The sequence below is a fragment of the Muntiacus reevesi genome, chromosome 3, assembly GCF_963930625.1.
Source record: "Muntiacus reevesi chromosome 3, mMunRee1.1, whole genome shotgun sequence".
Classification (NCBI taxonomy): Eukaryota; Metazoa; Chordata; class Mammalia; order Artiodactyla; family Cervidae; genus Muntiacus; species Muntiacus reevesi.
Genome location: NC_089251.1, coordinates 76,239,223 through 76,256,273, shown reverse-complemented (window position 1 = coordinate 76,256,273; position 17,051 = coordinate 76,239,223). Strand labels below are relative to the sequence as shown.

General features: G+C 37.9%; 1 protein-coding gene across 3 annotated transcripts in view; it reads left to right on the top strand.

Moving 5' to 3' along the window:
- PPM1B (protein phosphatase, Mg2+/Mn2+ dependent 1B) overlaps nucleotides 1–17,051 on the top strand; it is a 90,030-nt gene that overhangs the window by 9,772 nt on the left and 63,207 nt on the right. The window lies entirely within an intron of this gene.

Below are 17,051 nucleotides of genomic sequence, written 5' to 3'. Positions count from 1 at the left end.
CACCCCTAAATACTTAAGTATGAATCTCCAAAAAATGACATTTCCTTTATACTTAATATAGCATGGTTATCTAATCCCTAGAAGTCATGTAATCCTCAATCAGAATGTCTTCTGTAGGTTTTTTCCTCTCCACACCAAGGTTTAGTGAAGGATCTTGCATTACATTGCATTTGCTGTTGTATCTCAATTCTCTTTTAAATTTAAGCACTAGTTTTAAAAAGTGAGTTTCTGAAGAGACCCAATTATTTTGTAAAATGTCCAGTATTCAGAATTTCTCTGATTGTTTCTTTGAAAATTGTTTCAAACCTCACTGAAGACTGTGTTAAGTTCAGGTTAAACATTTGGCCGTGATACTTCATAGGGGATGCTTCTTTGTGTTACATCACGTCAGGAAGTATTACAGAATGATTGGCTGCACTGTTTGTGGTGCTAAGTTTGATGGCTGGGTTAAGGTGGTGATTGTTCAATGTCTCCCTGGACGAGAAACATTTTCTCTTTTGAGATTACCAGGTAATTCATGACGTGTTTTGTTACTGTAGAAATCTTTCTCCTTCAGACTTTGACTTAATGGGTTTATTGATATCTTTTTAAAAGATCTGAACAGGGGTTACCAAACCATAGCTTACTGGCCAAATTTGGTCTGCTGCCTGGTTCCATAAATAAAGTTTTATTGGAACACAGCCATGCTCATTTGTTTACATACTGTTTCACTACTTTCCCACTACAGTGGCAGAGTTAAGTAGCTGTGACACAAACCATATGGCCCTGCAGAGCTCCACATATTTACTGTTTGGTGCTTTATAGAATAAGTTTGCCGACCCCCTGGTTTGTATTCCCCTCCTTCTCGTCATGTTGTTAGTAGTGGTGTAAATCTGGTGTTTATATGTCGCCTCTCCTGCATCCTGATGTGTTATTCAAGGTATAATTGCTTTTCACGTGGTTGAAATTGTGAAGTTTTTGCTTATGTCCCCCCAAAGCATAAAGTATATCTGGTTATGGTCCTATACATAGTATATGAAATCATATGTTAAAAAATGAATATTTCAGACATAGAATGAAGAACCCCAAAGTACCCACTGTGCAGCTTTAGTTTAGGATGTAGAACATTACTGATACAGTTGAAGCCCTTCTGTAGTCTTCCTGGGTACCATCCTTTCCTTCCCACTGTCTTGAATGTTGTGCCTTCTCTTGCATATACAATTTCCATGTATATATGGATTTGTGTGTAACTAACATATAGAACTGTTTTAAGAGATTTTGTAGTTTCTGTATATAATTATATCTGGAATGTCTTTTTATACAATTAACCTTTTTTAACTTAACATTTCTGCAGAGTTCTTCCTTGTTGATCTAGTCCTCGTTTTAAATAGTGTTGCATTGTATCCCGTTGTGTGATTATAACACATTTGTCTAATGTCTAAGGATGAACATTTGGGATTACTTGGCATATGTATACAATTGTGCCGAAACATAAATTGCATCTTTTTATATGTATGTGTTAAAGTTTCTCTAGAACACAAAGTTAGGAGTATAGTTGCTAAATTGTAGGTTATTTTTATCTTATAACCTACCTAGATAGTTCCCAAATTCTCTCCAAAGTGGCTGCGCCAATTTATACTCTGGCCAGTGGGATATAAAACTTCTGTTTCTGTTGATTTTAGGGCTTCCCTGGTGGCTCAGCTGGTAAAGAATCCGCCTGTGATGCAAGAGACCTGGGTTCGGTCCCTGGGTTGGGACGATCCCCTGGAAAAGGGAAATATTACCCACTCCAGTTTTCTGGCCTGGAGAGTTTTGTATAGTCCACGGGGTCACAAAGAGTCAGACATGACCGAGCAACTTTCAGTTCATTTCTTGTCAATATCAGTGCTGCCTTATATAAATATAATGTTGGTCATACATGTAACTTAAAATTTTCTAGTCATTACATTAACAAAAAAAGTGAAGTCAATTTTAGTGATGTATTTTATTTAATCATTATGTAAAAAATAACATTTCAGTATATAAACAATAAAATTAATGATATTTTTGCATTCTCTTTTCTATTAAATCATAAAAATGTGGCATGTATTTTATATTTAACAGCAAGTCTCAATTTGGGCTAGCCACACTTCGGATTCTCACGAGTCATCAGTGGTTAGTAGCTGTTAGCACAGCTCCGCATCGGGACTAAGGCTCCATTCGGGACTGAGAACTACCCCCGCCATATTTCATTGTAACTTTAATTTGAGGGTGAACATTCTCATACGTTTATTGGCCATTTAAATTTCCCCTTCTGTGTATTTACTGTTTTCATTTGCCCTATTTTCTATTTTCCTGGTTATTTTCTTAATGACAAAATTTTATAGGTGTAAATATGGGTATACTTTGCCACTAGAATGCTGGTAATTTTGTCAATTGTGTTTTAAGAGTTTTTACAGACTAATTAGGTAAGTGTCTCTGTAAAATGACACATTGAACATTTTAACCTAAAGCTAGTTTTCACATGACTCCAAAAATATGTGGATTGAAGTGGATGCTTGGAAGAGTAGTATTTGAACACTTATCAGGTGGTGCTAGTGTTAAAGAACCCGCCTACCAATGTGGGAGATAGAAAAGACGCAAGTTTGATCCCTGGGTTGGGAAGATCCTCTGGAGGAGGGCATGGCTACCCACTCCAGTATTCTTGGTTGGAGAATCCCACGCACAGAGGAGCCTGGCATAGTTCACAGTCAGTAGGGTCGCAAAGAGTTGGACGCGACTGAAGTGACTTAGCATGCATGCATAAACTTGAGGGAGAAATGGGGGATGGGGTGATTGCTTTACACCTAAATAATCCTTTGTATTTCTTTTCCTTTCCTTTGTTCAGCTTAATCTTTTAGTCTTGCTTCTTCTTTGCTTAACTATAACCTCAAGGACTCTAGGAAGAACTAGCCTGAATAGATTCTGGCCTAGAGTTAAAGATGTTCTCAAAAAAAAAAAAATAATTCGGGGGAAAAAAAAAAGCTGCAAACATAAATGGAGATGGAGTGGGAATGTTAAAGGAGATTTGAGAGACACATAATCACATAATCAATAAAATATTTGAACCCTGGGGGGAAAGAAAAGGCTATAGGGCTCCACTGAGGTAGGGACTTGGGGCTTCTTTATATGCTGCATCTGAAAAAAAAACCAGGTGACAAATTCATTAGCATGCCCTCTGTCTGCAGTTAAGTGGGTGTAGTTGACTGGGTGCTTTAAATGTGAAGATCCCCTGGAGAAGGAAATGGCAACCCACACCAATATTCTTGCCTGGAGGATCCCAGGGACAGTGGAACCTGACTGGCTACATACAGTCCATGGGGTTGCAAAGAGTTGGACATGACTGAGCAACTAACACCTTAAATGTGAAACACCAAAAGTAAATTTGCTGAAAATCCAGAACTGCTTGTACTTTATAAATGCTACAATAGATGACAGGGGTTAGTTAGTCTTTTGATATAATATTTTTATGAATGTTAGAATGGCCTTCTTGGAATCTTTTCTTACAGGAGTATCACAGGAGTATCTTTTTAACTTAATACATTTTTTTACTCAACCCCTGTTAGTTGCCAGGGTCACAAGTTAGGATATGAGAGGAGATAAGAAAGGCAAAAATGTTAAAAGGAATATGGATGATTGTATAAGAATGGTGAGATGGTGGGATGAAGGGTTGGAGAAGGCATCAAGGAAGTATTATTTCATAGTTACCCTGAATGATCTGGTTATCTTAGTTAAAGAAGGTAGGGCAAATTGACCATGAGGTAGGAATAAGCATGATATACTTAATCTGTGTAAGTCCTCAGCAGGCAGATTAGAGAAGAAGGTTCCAGACTGGATATTTCATACTTAATTTTAGTTGGGGAGTGGGAAGAAACTGTATTTTTTTGGGACAGTTAAGGTATGTTTTAAGGAAATCAAATTGGTAGTAATATGGAAAGTGGATGGAAGGAAGGGGAGGTTGAAGTCAGGGAGACCAATTAGGAAGCTGTGAGATAATCCAGAGAACAGGTTATATTAAAGGCTTAAGATTGGAGGGTAAGTGATACACTTAAATGGGAAATGTGGTGGGATGAGGTGTTGAAGTAGTTGACTTTATATAAAAGGTTTATGGTTTCTAGCCCCAGTTAATAAAATAAGGATTACAAATAGGTAGATTAACAGGTAGTTAATACAGGTAGTAGTTTGGGATATGAAGGTGTTTTGGTGGCAGAGATGAAGATTTTGGTTATGTTTGAAGAAATATGTGCAAACATATTTTAATGATTAAAATCTGCACTAAAATTCACCTGAGAAGTCAACCTAGGAGTGATAGCTGAAGCAGTGAGATTGGATCAGAGGACAGATACTGTGTTTTGGGTTGAAGACTACTTCATGTTTTGAGGGGCCCAATTCCCTCTTGAATTTAGGAAGCTGAAGGAAAAAGAATGAACATGAATGGTTGTATTTTGAATTTGAGTGTTTTCAGAGTCAACAGAAGTGTCAGGAGTTTCAGAAAGGGTGGCATTTTCAGTAGCGTGAAGTGTCACAAAGTAGCTTATCTTGCAAAGCCTCCTTTTTAGGACCAGTCATTGTTCAGTCGCCCAGTCGTGTCCAACTCTTTGCGATCCTATGAACTTCTGTATGCCAGGCCTCCCTGTCCCTACTCATCTCCTAAAGTTTGCCCAAATTCACATCCATTGCGTCAGTGATGCCATCCAGCCATCTCAACTTCTGACGCCCTCTTCTCCTTCGGCCTTCAATCTTTCCCAGCATCAGGGATATTTCCAGTTTGTCAGCTGTTCCATCAGATGACCAAAATACTGGAGCTTCAGCTTCAGCATAAGTCCTTCCTATGAGTATTCAGGGTTGATTTCCTTTAAGATTGACTGGTTTGATCTCCTTGCTGTCCAAGGGACTCTCAGGAATCTTCTCCAGCACCACAGTTTGAAGGCATCAATTCTTCGGCGTGCTCCCTTCTTTACAGTCCAGCTCTCACAACCTTACATGACCACTGAGAAGACCATAGCCTTGACTTACATGGACCTTTGTTGGCAGAGTAGTGTCTCAGCTTTTCAACACATTGTCTAGGTTTGTCATAGCTTTCCTGCCAAGAAGCAAACATCCTCTGATTTCATGGTTGCAGTCACCATCCACTGTTATTTTAGAGCCCAAGAAAAGGAAATCTGTCACGACTTCTACCTTTTCCCCCTCTATTTGCCATGAAGTAATGGAGCCGGATGCCATGATCTTAGTGTGTTTTTTTTTTTTTTTTTTTTTTAGTATTTAGTATTAAGCCAACTCTTTCAGTCTCCTCCTTCACCTTCATCAAGAGGCTCTTTAGTTCCTCTTGGTTTTCTGCCTTTAGAGTGGTATCCATATATCTGAGGTTGTTGATGTTTCTCCTGCCTGTCTTGATTCCAGCTTGTAACTCATCCAGCCTGGCATTTCTCATTATGCGCTCAGGAGTTCTCAGGAGACAGGCAAGATGGTTTGGTATTCCCATCTGTTTAAGAGCTTTCCACAGTTTATTAGGACCAGACTGTTGTATGTATGAACTAATAAGTCTTTTAAATGGGAGCTGATTCTACCAAGCAAAACATCAGTGTTTGAGTTGTTTTTGCCAGGAATATTATGTGAAGCAGTCTAGATAAGTTGTTCATAATCTAGCCATGCTCCAGGGTAAAGTAAATTCACTTTGGTGGATATTAGGACTATGACTGTACTTTAGAGTCTTATCTATTCCACCTCACTAACTTCTCGTAAATAGATCACTAAAAGGATTATATAATCAAACCTACAAATGAAAATTTCTCCAAAAACTTTTGAAACCTTTGCTGTCGGATTTTTTTTTTCTTCTACTTTTATAGCCTGAAGTCATTTATTTAGGATAGAGGAGAAGACAAAGAACAATTGGAAGTTAAATCATATAGCCCTGAACTTACTTTATTGTCATTGCTAGTTGAAAAACCTTTGGAATTAGGAAGAGCAGTGTATTCCTGAGCTGCTTTGCTGAAGTTAAGAAAGGTCATTTCTGTCAATATGTTTGAAGTCAGTCATGGAATAAAATGAACAAGTATAAAATCATGACAAAGTCCAAGCTACCTTTAGCTCTTGTTTCATTACTCAGGTAGTCAAATACAGGTAGGACATGAGCGACTTCTGATTTTAGCAACATGAGCCGAAAATTATAGTCTTAGGGTTCAAAGGGAAAATGCTTTTGCCTTATAATATCAAGCTCTTAGTGGACACATGCAGGTCCCTGGTAGTGTGTTCTTTATACTGGCCTGAACTACTTTCTTTGGGCTTTGCCTCAGCCTTTTTTCAAGTCTGTTAGGGCTGAAAATTTTCAAAAGCCAAGGAAGCAATTAAAAGAAACTAATGATAACGACAACGTGGATGGATCTCTGAAACATGCTAGGTGAAAGAGGCCAGATGCAAAGGAGTATGTACTATGATTCTGTGTACATGAAATTTTAGAAAAGGTCGAAGCACGCTGACAGCAGATGAGTGTTTACCTAAGTCTAGAGGTAATGGGGAGATTATCCTCACAGGGGCACAGAGGAACTTTTCGGTGAGATAAATATGTTCTGTACCTTTATTGTGTATAGCGGTGGTTACTCAAGAGTATATGCATGTCATAGCTCATCAAACTGTATATGTAAAATGGGTACATTTTATTATACATAAAACAGCAGCAGCCAGAGGTCTTCAGCAACAAGGATAAGTTGAGCCACAGAATGGAACTTTATGGATTGGACTCTAATCCCAGGTTTTCATAGTGAAGTGAGCTTGACCTGCTTTTTGACAGTAAAGCTAACACTGATGTTATCTCTTCATGTGTGCTTACAGGGAGTTATCCATATGAGAAGGTAATTCAGATAAATGGAGTGGTTGTTACTACATCAGAAATAGAAGTAAACGTGTGTGTATATATCAACTGAAATGTTCTGATAATATATAGTTTATTAAAAAAATTTTTTCTGATTTGCTCGTTTCAGAAGTCATTGAAAGGATTTCAGAAATGAAAAAAGCATTTAAAGAATATTTAAATAGTATAGTTCAGCCTAGTTGGAAAAACTTGAGACATCAGTATATTAGGGCAATCATTCTCTTATATCAGATAGTTTCTCATGTCAATTTATATATTATTGATCTGAGATATAAACTATACTTTTTAAAAATTTGAGTATATCTGATTTAATTTATGTGTTAGAGTGCTTATGATAGACTGAAGTATGATTTGTGGATTATAATGGTAATAATAGCTAATACTTTTAATAAAGCACTTACATTATGCAAGGGACTGACCATGCAGTTAACCTGCACTATCTCATTCAGTTACTACAGCTGCTCTATGATACAGGTGTTTTTATTACTCTTCTTCTCTTAGATGAATGCATCACGTCTCTGAGGAAATTAAATAATTAGGTCAGGGTGGCACAGAAAGTGGTTGAGCTGGCATTTGAATTTGTTTACTTTGTGTTAACGCCCATACTGCGTGTGGTTTTTTTTTTTTTTTTTTTTTTTTATGTAAACTCTTGAGATGGAGAGTGGTGATTTAACAGAGAGGGCATAACTGCAGATGCTCTGACCCATAATTGTACCTTTGATACCGAAGAATCTGGCATTTCTAGCTTTTGGCAGCCTGTCATGGCAGGCAGTGCTTCATGGATCTGGTCATGATGGCCATTGGGAATGAGGTTTCTGTCATTCCTAAGCGCTTTGATGCAACAGTTCGGCTGTTTGCCTTCAGGAGACCTTTTCACCTCTTACTCTTCCTCATCCTCATGGGCTTAGGTCATTGTCTCAAATCAGGTTCCCCTGGAAGGCCTCATGGGAACAGTATTTCGTGAGTTCCTGTGTGTTCATGCAGGTTTGTCTATACTCTTCTGTACTTGAAAGTTAGTTTTGTTATATATAAAATCGATGAGAAACATTTTCTTTCCATATCTTAAAATATCACTGTTTGCTGGCGTAGAGCATTGCTGTCAAAGTTTGATGACCGTCTGACATAGTCTGACTGTATATTCTTCACAGTTCAGATGCATGTGTGGTCTAATTTTTAGAGGACAGTATACAAATCCAGAGGATTGGGAAAATCCCCTGGAGGAGGGCATGGCAACCCCATCCAGTATTCTTGCTCCTTATTGACAGAGGAGCCTGGCAGGCTATAGTCCATAGGGTCGCGTAGAGTTGGACACGACTGAAGCGGCTTAGCACAGCAGCACATATGTATCCAAACAGTGATGGGTTTTTGTTTTCTCATTGAATTGGCAGCTAAAGTGAAATACCACTGTCAACAAAGCTGTTTCCATTTTTTTACCTACTTTTTCTTTATTGAAGGGCTATGGAAAGGATTAAGAACTGGTACTGTTGTCCTAAATTTGACATCTCTAACTGTGCTTACTCCTTGGAAGGAAAGTTATGACCAACCTAGACAGCATATTAAAAAGCAGAGACATTACTTGCCAACAAAGGTCCGTCTAGTCAAGGCTATGGTTTTTCCAGTGGTGATGTATGGATGTGAGACTTGGACTGTGAAGAAAGCTGAGTGCAGAAGAATTGATGCTTTTGAACTGAGGTTTTGGAGAAGACTCTTGAGAGTCCCTTGGACTGCAAGGAGATCCAGCCAGTCCATCCTAAAGGAGATCAGTCCTGGGTGTTCACTGGAAGGACTGATGCTGAGGCTGAAACTCCAATACTTTGGCCACCTGATGTGAGGAGCTGACTCATTGGAAAAGACCCTGATGCTGGGAAAGATTGAGGGCAGGACGAGAAGGGGACGACTGAGGATGAGATGGTTGGATGGCATCACCAACTCGATGGACATGGGTTTGGGTGGACTCCGGGAGTTGGTGATGGACATGGAGGCCTGATGTGCTGTGGTTCATGGGGTCACAAAGAGTCGGACATGACTGAGGGACTGAACTGAACTATACTTTTGAGTTTGAACATGAAAATACTCTCATATATGATGAACTTCACTTATCAGAAATTAATTTCACAAAATCTGACTTACTGAATTACTGTCATAATCTAATCTAAAGCTGTAGTTTCCAAATTTGGGGGGAATTCTAAAACTGCCTAGCATGGTCTCATCATGACATCTCTTTATTACTGGAGCTGGGTGTGGTCAAGGCTAGTTGGTTCTTAGTCATGTCCAACTCTTTGTGACCGTGTGATGGACTGTAGTCCACCAGGCTCCTCTGTCCATGGGATTTCCCAGTAAGAATAGTGAAGTGGGTTGCCATTTCCTATTCTGAGGGATCTTCCCAACCCATGGGTTGAACCCATGTTTCCTTCATTGGCAGGTGGATTCTTTACCACTGAGCCACCTGGGAAGCCCCAATGCCTACTAGTTACCCAGCTAGTATTATAAAAACTGTTAAAAGTATCAATTTAACAGCTACTCAGACCCTTTTGAACTTTCCATATCATTTTTTATAAAAATCTTAAACAAATGCCATCCATTTAACAATTCACCAAAGTTGACTTGGAGGCAGGGACAACTTTGAATTTAGTTATAAAAGTATTAAAAATTGGAAGGAAGGATAAGGGATAAAACCCAAATGTTGTTTTTAGTGAACAAGAAAAGTGTTCTTCCTTTGCTTCTTATTCAGATACTAGTATTTAGTATTTGATGCAGATATTTCTGAAAGAATATGCTTTTTAAGGCTCTGGATTGGTATTAGTACTATGTGACTCTTCATGCCTCATTTCAAGCATGAGGGATTTTATTACTACTGTCATTAACTTTAGTGACATATTCTAGTGAGAAGTAGTCATTGTGTCTAGCAATAGGCTGGCAGTGAAGAATATTTGGCTACATCTTAGAAACATTTCTTGATAACGCATAGGAGAATACTGAATATAGAAAGAGACACTGTTCAATGTATTTCATGTGCTTGTTAACTTCTGTTACACTTTGAGGGTAGGTTTTATTCCCTGCATTTTATAGAAACTGAGGCAGAGTTAAGGTTAAGTAACTTGACCAAGGTTACCTGTTTTGTAGGAAATAAAAGCAAATTGAGATAGTTTGGCTCTAGGTCCTTGCTTTTAACTGCAAGTAAATAGAACCATGGATTATATTGAGGAAGAATGCATTATGTTAAGAGGTAATAGCTGAGAATTTTCCAGACTTGATGAAACTGGAATATCTGATTCAGAAAGGTTATCAATTTTCAATCTCAAAGTAGTATTTAAAAGTTTAGACTGCTTAGTCAGTGATCTAGGTCTATAGTCTGCAGCATGAAGTTAATCAACTTGTATGCTGTTCCTGCTTCTTTTTGTCCTGCTATTGAATTACAGATTTTTAGTCTTGTGCCTAGTTTAAACATAACTTCAGTTAGTCAGTTATTAGCTCAGTTGTGATTCTTTGAGACTCCATGGACTGCAGCATGCCAGGCTTCCCTGTCCATCCCCAACTCCTGGAGCTTGCTCAAACTCGTGACTATCGAGTCGGTGATGCCATCCAACCACTTCGTCCTGTCGTCACCTTCTCCTCCCACCTTCAGTCTTGCCCAGCATCAGGGTCTTTTCAAATGAGTCAGTTCTTCGCATCAGGTGGCCAAAGTATTGGAGCTTCAGCTTCAGCATCAGTCCTCTCAATGAATAGTCAAGACTCATTTCCATTAGAATTGACTGGATTGATCTCCTTGCAGTCCAAGAGACTCCCAAGAGTCTTCTCCAACACCACAGTTCAAAACCATTAGCTTTCTTTATAGTCCAACTCTCACATCCATACGTGACCGCTGGAAAAACCATAGCTTTGACTAGATGGACGTTTGTTGGCAAAGTAATGTCTCTGCTTTTTAATACGCTGTCTAGGATGGTCATAACTTTTCTTCCAAGGAGCAAGTGTCTTAATTTCATGGCTACGTCACCACCTGCAGGGATATTGAAGCCCATAAAAATAAAGTCTGTCACTGTTTCCATTGTTTCTCCATCTATTTGCCATGAAGTGATGGGACCAGATGCCATGATCTTCGTTTTCTGAATGTTGAGCTTTAAGCCAACTTTTTCACTCTCCTCTTTAACTTCCATCAAGAGGCTCTTTAGTTCCTCTTCACTGTCTGCCATAAGGGTGGTGTCATCTGCATATCTGAGGTTATTGATATTTCTCCCAGCAAGCTTGACTCCAGCTTGTGCTTCGTCCAGCCCAGCATTTCGCATGATGTACTCTGCGTTTAAGTTAAATAAGCAGGGTGACAGTATACAGCCTTGACAGTACTCCTTTCCCGATTTGGAAGCAGTCTGTTTGTTATTCCATGTCTGGTTCTAATTGTTGCTTCTTGACTTGCATACAGGTTTCTCAGAAGGCATAAAAGGTGGTCTGGTATTCCCATCTTTAGGAATTTTCCACAGTTCGTTGTGATCCACTCAGGCAAAGGCTTTGGCGTAGTTAATAAGCAGAAATAGTTGTTTTTCTGGAACTCTCTTGCTTTTTCGATGATTCAGTGGATATTGTCAATTTGATCTTTGGTTCCTCTGCCTTTCCTAAATCCAGCTTGAACGTATGAAAGTTCATGGTTCACGTACTGTTGAAACCTGGCTTGGAGAATTTTGAGCCTTACTTTGCTAGCGTGTGAGATGAGTGCAATTGTGCAGTAGTTTGAACATTATTTGGCATTTCGTTTCTTTGGGAATGGAATGAAAACTGACCTTTTCCAATTCTGTGGCCACTGCTGAGTTTTCCAAATTTGCTGGCATGTGGAGAGCAGCAGTTTAACACCATCATCTTTTAAGATTTGAAGTAGCTCAATTGGAATTCCATCACCTCCACTAGCTTTGTTCATAGTGATGCTTTCTAAGGCTCACTTGACTTTGCACTCCAGGATGTCTGGCTCTAGGTGAGTGATCACACCATCGTGGTTATGAGTCATGAAGATCTTTTTTGTATAGTTCTTCTGTATATTCTTGCCACCTCTTCTTAATTATCTTCTGCTTCTGTTAGGTTCATACCATTTCTGTCCTTTATTGTGCCCATCTTTGCGTGAAATGTTCCTTGGTATCTCTGATTTTCTTAACTTAAATATAACTTGCCAGTATGCTATTATGAATGCTATAATTATAATTACTATTTGTTACAAGCAAGTATGTTTCCATTAAGTTTTTTTTTGCCTTAGATTTCTTTATTTTTAAATGTCATTATTATAACTGACTTTTTAAATTCAGAGAAACATGTTTCATATTTTATAATGAAAAGCAAAAAGAAAAGGTAAATTTCAGTTTATTTTTGTGCTCTGTTAAGTGAGTAGTCTTATCAGCTCAGTAAGGGTGCTTTTATATTTAACAGTTTTAAAAAATCAAAGTAGGATGTGCACAGTTAAAAAACCCAAATTATGTAGAAGGCTTGTAAGAAAGAAAATCCTGCTGTACAGAAACAGCATTTTTTATACTGTCTGTGGCTTCTTCTGGTAATTCCTTCCATTATCTTTAACTAAAATGTTTATACAACTATTTAGTGATTTATGTTTAAGTTAGGTAGGTAGTATTATTTGATTTTTGCTGTGGGACTTCAAAGGAATTTTCTGTCACATAGTTTTGATGATGAAACACCCCATGTCATCTGGATTCTTGTTTTTATGTAGATGATTTCCTTGCCCTATTTTTACCCCCAAAAGGTTAAAAATTTTTTTAAAAAAATCGTGGTTAAAAAACAAACAAAAGTTACCATTTTAAAATGTACAGTAGTGACAGGTATATTCATATTAGTTTGAAATAAATCTCTAGAACTTTTTCATCTTGCAAAACTGAAACTATTCCCATTAAACAATTTCCCCCTATCCCGTCCCCCCATTCCTTGGTAACCACCATTCTGCTTTCTGTTTCTGTGAATTTGACTGCTTTACATACCTCATATAACTGGATCCATACATTATGTATTTGTCTCTTTGTGACTGCTTATTTCGCTTAGCATAATGTTGTCAAGGTTCATCCATGTTGTAACTAACATATGACAGAATTTCCTTTGTAAAGTTGAATAATTATTCATTGTATGTATATACTATGTTTTAAAAAATCCATTCATCTGTCTTTGAATACTTGGGTTGCTCCTTCCTCTGGACTGTTGTGAGTTTTGCTGCCATGAACACTGAAGGGTGTGCAAATATCTTTTTGAGATTCAGCTTTCAGATCTTTCAGATTATATATACAGAAGTGGGATTGCTGGATCATTTAGTAGTTCCATTTTTAATTTTCTGAGAACCACCATATTGTTCCCAAAAGCTTTAAAGACATCTTAATTTTTGGCCATGTGAAAGTTCACAAGAATCTGTTTACACATGCATCTTTCCCCCTACTCCCCTTCTCCCTCAGGCAATAAGCTTTAAGTATTTGTATCTTCCCTCAGCCTTGAGAGATTGTTTTCTCTTTTATTTTTTCTTTGATCATTAATTCTCTTGTTCTGTTTCTGGAATACTTATTTTGTCCTTGTTGTACTTCCTAGATTGAACCATTATGATGTTCATTTTTTGTGTGTGTATTTGTTTTACAGTCTGGGAGTTCGTTGTGACTTACTTAAACTCCCAGAAACTCTCCAGTGAGAGTTCTTTGGGGGTGAGAGTGGGAGTGGTAAAGTAGTCATATATTTAAATCTAAAGATCTGTTTCTCATCCTGGGTTCCATTTTCATAGCATCCTGTTCTTGTTTTTATGGAAGCAAGAGCCAGTATCTTTTTCAGTTTCTAAGGATTTGGATTTCTGATTTTTTTTAAAGATTTCTTGTTGAAGTTCCCTTTACAGTAATACCTTTGTCCCGTCTCCCACTATTTTTCATGGTCTTCGCATTTGATGCTGCTGGGTTTCCTTATATATGTGATTATTCTAGGCTGTCTTTCCACTCTTACTCTTAAATATGAGTAGAAAATTCATCTGAAGTTTCTTGAGAAAGAAGCACTTCTGATTGTTGTTTGAAAGAAAGTCTGATAAAAGCTTTTCTGGATATGGACTTAAGTATGAGGAGAGGGTGGGGTCAGTGGTTCTCTGTTACTTCTGCTAGCTCCCTCTGTTTTCATTTGTGTGTAGTCTCCATTTTCCTGTGTCCACACACAGTCTGTGTCTGAGTTCAGTCTGGGAGTCTCATCACTTCTGATTTGTTACTTGGATTTTCTAAACTGCCAATCCTTCCATTCTGTTTTGTTAATTACCATACTTCCATCTGCTTAACACCTTCCAAAGATTTTTACTATCTCTACCCATGGTTGGAGGGGACTTCACAGGTATTGCGGTGGTAAATACGCCACCTGCCCATTCAAGAGATACAAGAGACGCAGGTTCGATCCCTGCGTCGGGAAGATCCCCTGGAGTAGGAAATGGCAACTCACTCCAGTGTTCTTGTCTGGAAAATTCCATAGACAGAGGAGCTTGGTGGGCTCCTCCCCACATCCATGGGGTGGCAAAGAGTCAGACACGGCTGAGCACACATACCATACACCCTCCATGGTACATCTTACTTCCATCTTCTCCCTTCTAAGATGTCATTGTTTATTATGTACTTTAAAAAATTCCTTTACTAACATTTTGATGGTGTATTGGGAGGGATTAGAGATAATGATTGTGTTTTATGTCCTGAACTAGAAAATCCTTTATCGCATAGGTTAGTATATCAATATGAGTGATTATTTTTGTTACAACAATATTTTGCTGAAGAGTAAGCTACCATGGGGCATTTGTTTGTGCACAGATCATTATTTGATAATAGTATAGAGAAATTTAAAAACAACAGGATTTTGAAAAAATATTAAAACTTTAAGTTGCATGTCTTCTTTCCTATAGTACTCTGAAGCTTTTCTCCCATTTCCTTGTTCCCATTTAAAAAAAAAATTTTTTTCTTTTCTTTTGAAAATAATTTTAAAGAACACTCAAAATTTAGTAAGCTGATAAAGTTAAATGAGTTGATCTTTTATTTGTGTTAGACTAGACGTCTGATAAAACAGAAGTGACGTTTATTTTGGCTAAACAGTTTCCCTTCTACATGTGTGTTTATGTACCTTTTTCACACTCCATAAACTGAACAAAGCAAGTACTCATATTTTGGGGTTGACTAAATTTTATTGTAACATTTGTCCAGGAAATGGGCATTGATGACCATTTAATAATAAGAGAAATTGTTGTGGAATTACTGTGTTTCAGTGAAACTGTACTGAGACGTGAATTTATTATATCAAAGTATGCAGCTTTTTGAACAACATTAAAATTTTCTTGCAGTGTGAAAATTTGATTCTTGACATAATTCATGTGCTCATCATCAAGATTTCATGGACATTAAATTTTGCTATTTGTTTCAAACTGCTCTCATAAAGCAGATGTTATCAGCTTTGTCTGAATATTATCTCATTCCATCTCCTCTCTCTTAGAAGTTGAGTATTATCAAGTTAGTCTTCATAGTAATTTTAGTTTTTATACTACTTTGGCATGTATTTAAATACCTTTGCTATATATTCATGCATCTAAACTAATTTATTTATTGGTTTGTAAATTTTATAATTTTACATAAATAGCATCATGCTGTGTGTATTTTATTCCATCTAGCTTTGTTTTTGAGATTGGTTTATGGTGGTACATATGGTATGATCCATACATTTAACTTCTGCAGAAGTTATTAATACCTTGCATCAGTGCATGCTACCCTCTGGGGTGAGTATTCTGTAACCCAGCAATTCCATGGGAAGTTAGGTGCCTCTTTACTTTATCAGATACTACTCTGAGATTGCTGGTGCTGCCTGGCTCCTGATTCTCTGTGTGACCTGTTTTTTTCCCACTGGGAATTTTCAGGGTTTTTATCTTAGCAGTGTTTTGAATTTCAGTTACCTTTTTTGTTGTGGTTGTGGTTGTGCTTTCATCAGTTATTAGGCACTTGCCGTCCTGACATTTTATACTCTTTAGTGCTGGGAAACTTTTCTGAATCATTTCTTTGGTAAGTTTCTTCTCTTTGTTTTTCTTGTTCTTTCTAGAATATCTGTTGATCGGACAGATCCCAACAATTTCTTAGTTTTATTCTGTCCTATTTTAAGTCTTTGTTGTTGGTTTTGACTGGGGATGGGTGTGAGGCGCAGACACATCCTTTTTAGGTTGCTTTTCCTACTTGATTTTGTGATCTTTTCATTATTATTATTATTATTATATTATATACTTTTTGGCTGTACCCCATGGCCAGTTGTATCTTAGTTCCCCAACCGAGGATCGGACATGCACCCCCCGCATTCCAAGGCAGAATCTTAACCATTGGACCACTAGGAAAGTCCCTGTGACCTTTTATTGAAAAACATCTGTCCTCATTTTAGTTCCTAGGAGTACTTTCTTTTTCTCTGGGGAAAAAAAAATTTTTTTTTTTTTTTTTTGGAAGCATCTCATTCTTGTTTCTTGAATACAATGCTCTTTATTTCTCTTGATGTTTTTTTTTCTCTCTTTTCTCTCTGATTTGTTTATGTTTTTGCTTTGATTCTGTTTTGCATATTGTATGTTTTCCTTCAGTGTCTGGTTATCTTTGAATGCCTATTGATATTTAAATTTGTAAGCCTTTTGTGAATGGACAGGGATCATCATAGATAGACTCAGTAGGATGACCTGACGATTTTGTTGCTTATTCCTTAAATAGTCTGTAAGGGACTACTGAATTTCCAGTTTTACTGTTGCCTTCCTGAGGTTTGTAACATTTCTGGAAATTGAGTTGGGAAAGAAGAATGAGAATTTCAGTAATGCTTTTTACCTGACTCAACTGAGTTCAGTATCCGACTCTTTGCAAACCCATGGACTGCAGCACGCCACGCTTCCCTATCCATCACCAACTCCAGGAGCCTGCTCAAGCTCCTGTCCATTGAGTCGGTGATGCCATCCAACCATCTCATCCTCTGTCGTCCTCTTTTCCTCCTGCCTTCTGTCTTGCTGAGCATCAGGGGCTTTTCTGGTGAGTCAGTTCTTCGCATTAGGTGGCCAAAGTATGGACCTTCAGCTTTAGCATCAGTCCTTCCAATGAATATTCAGGACTGATTTCCTTTAGGATGGACTGGTTTGATCTCCTTGCAGTTCATGAGACTCAAAAGAGTTCTCCAACACTACAGTTCAAAAGCATCAATT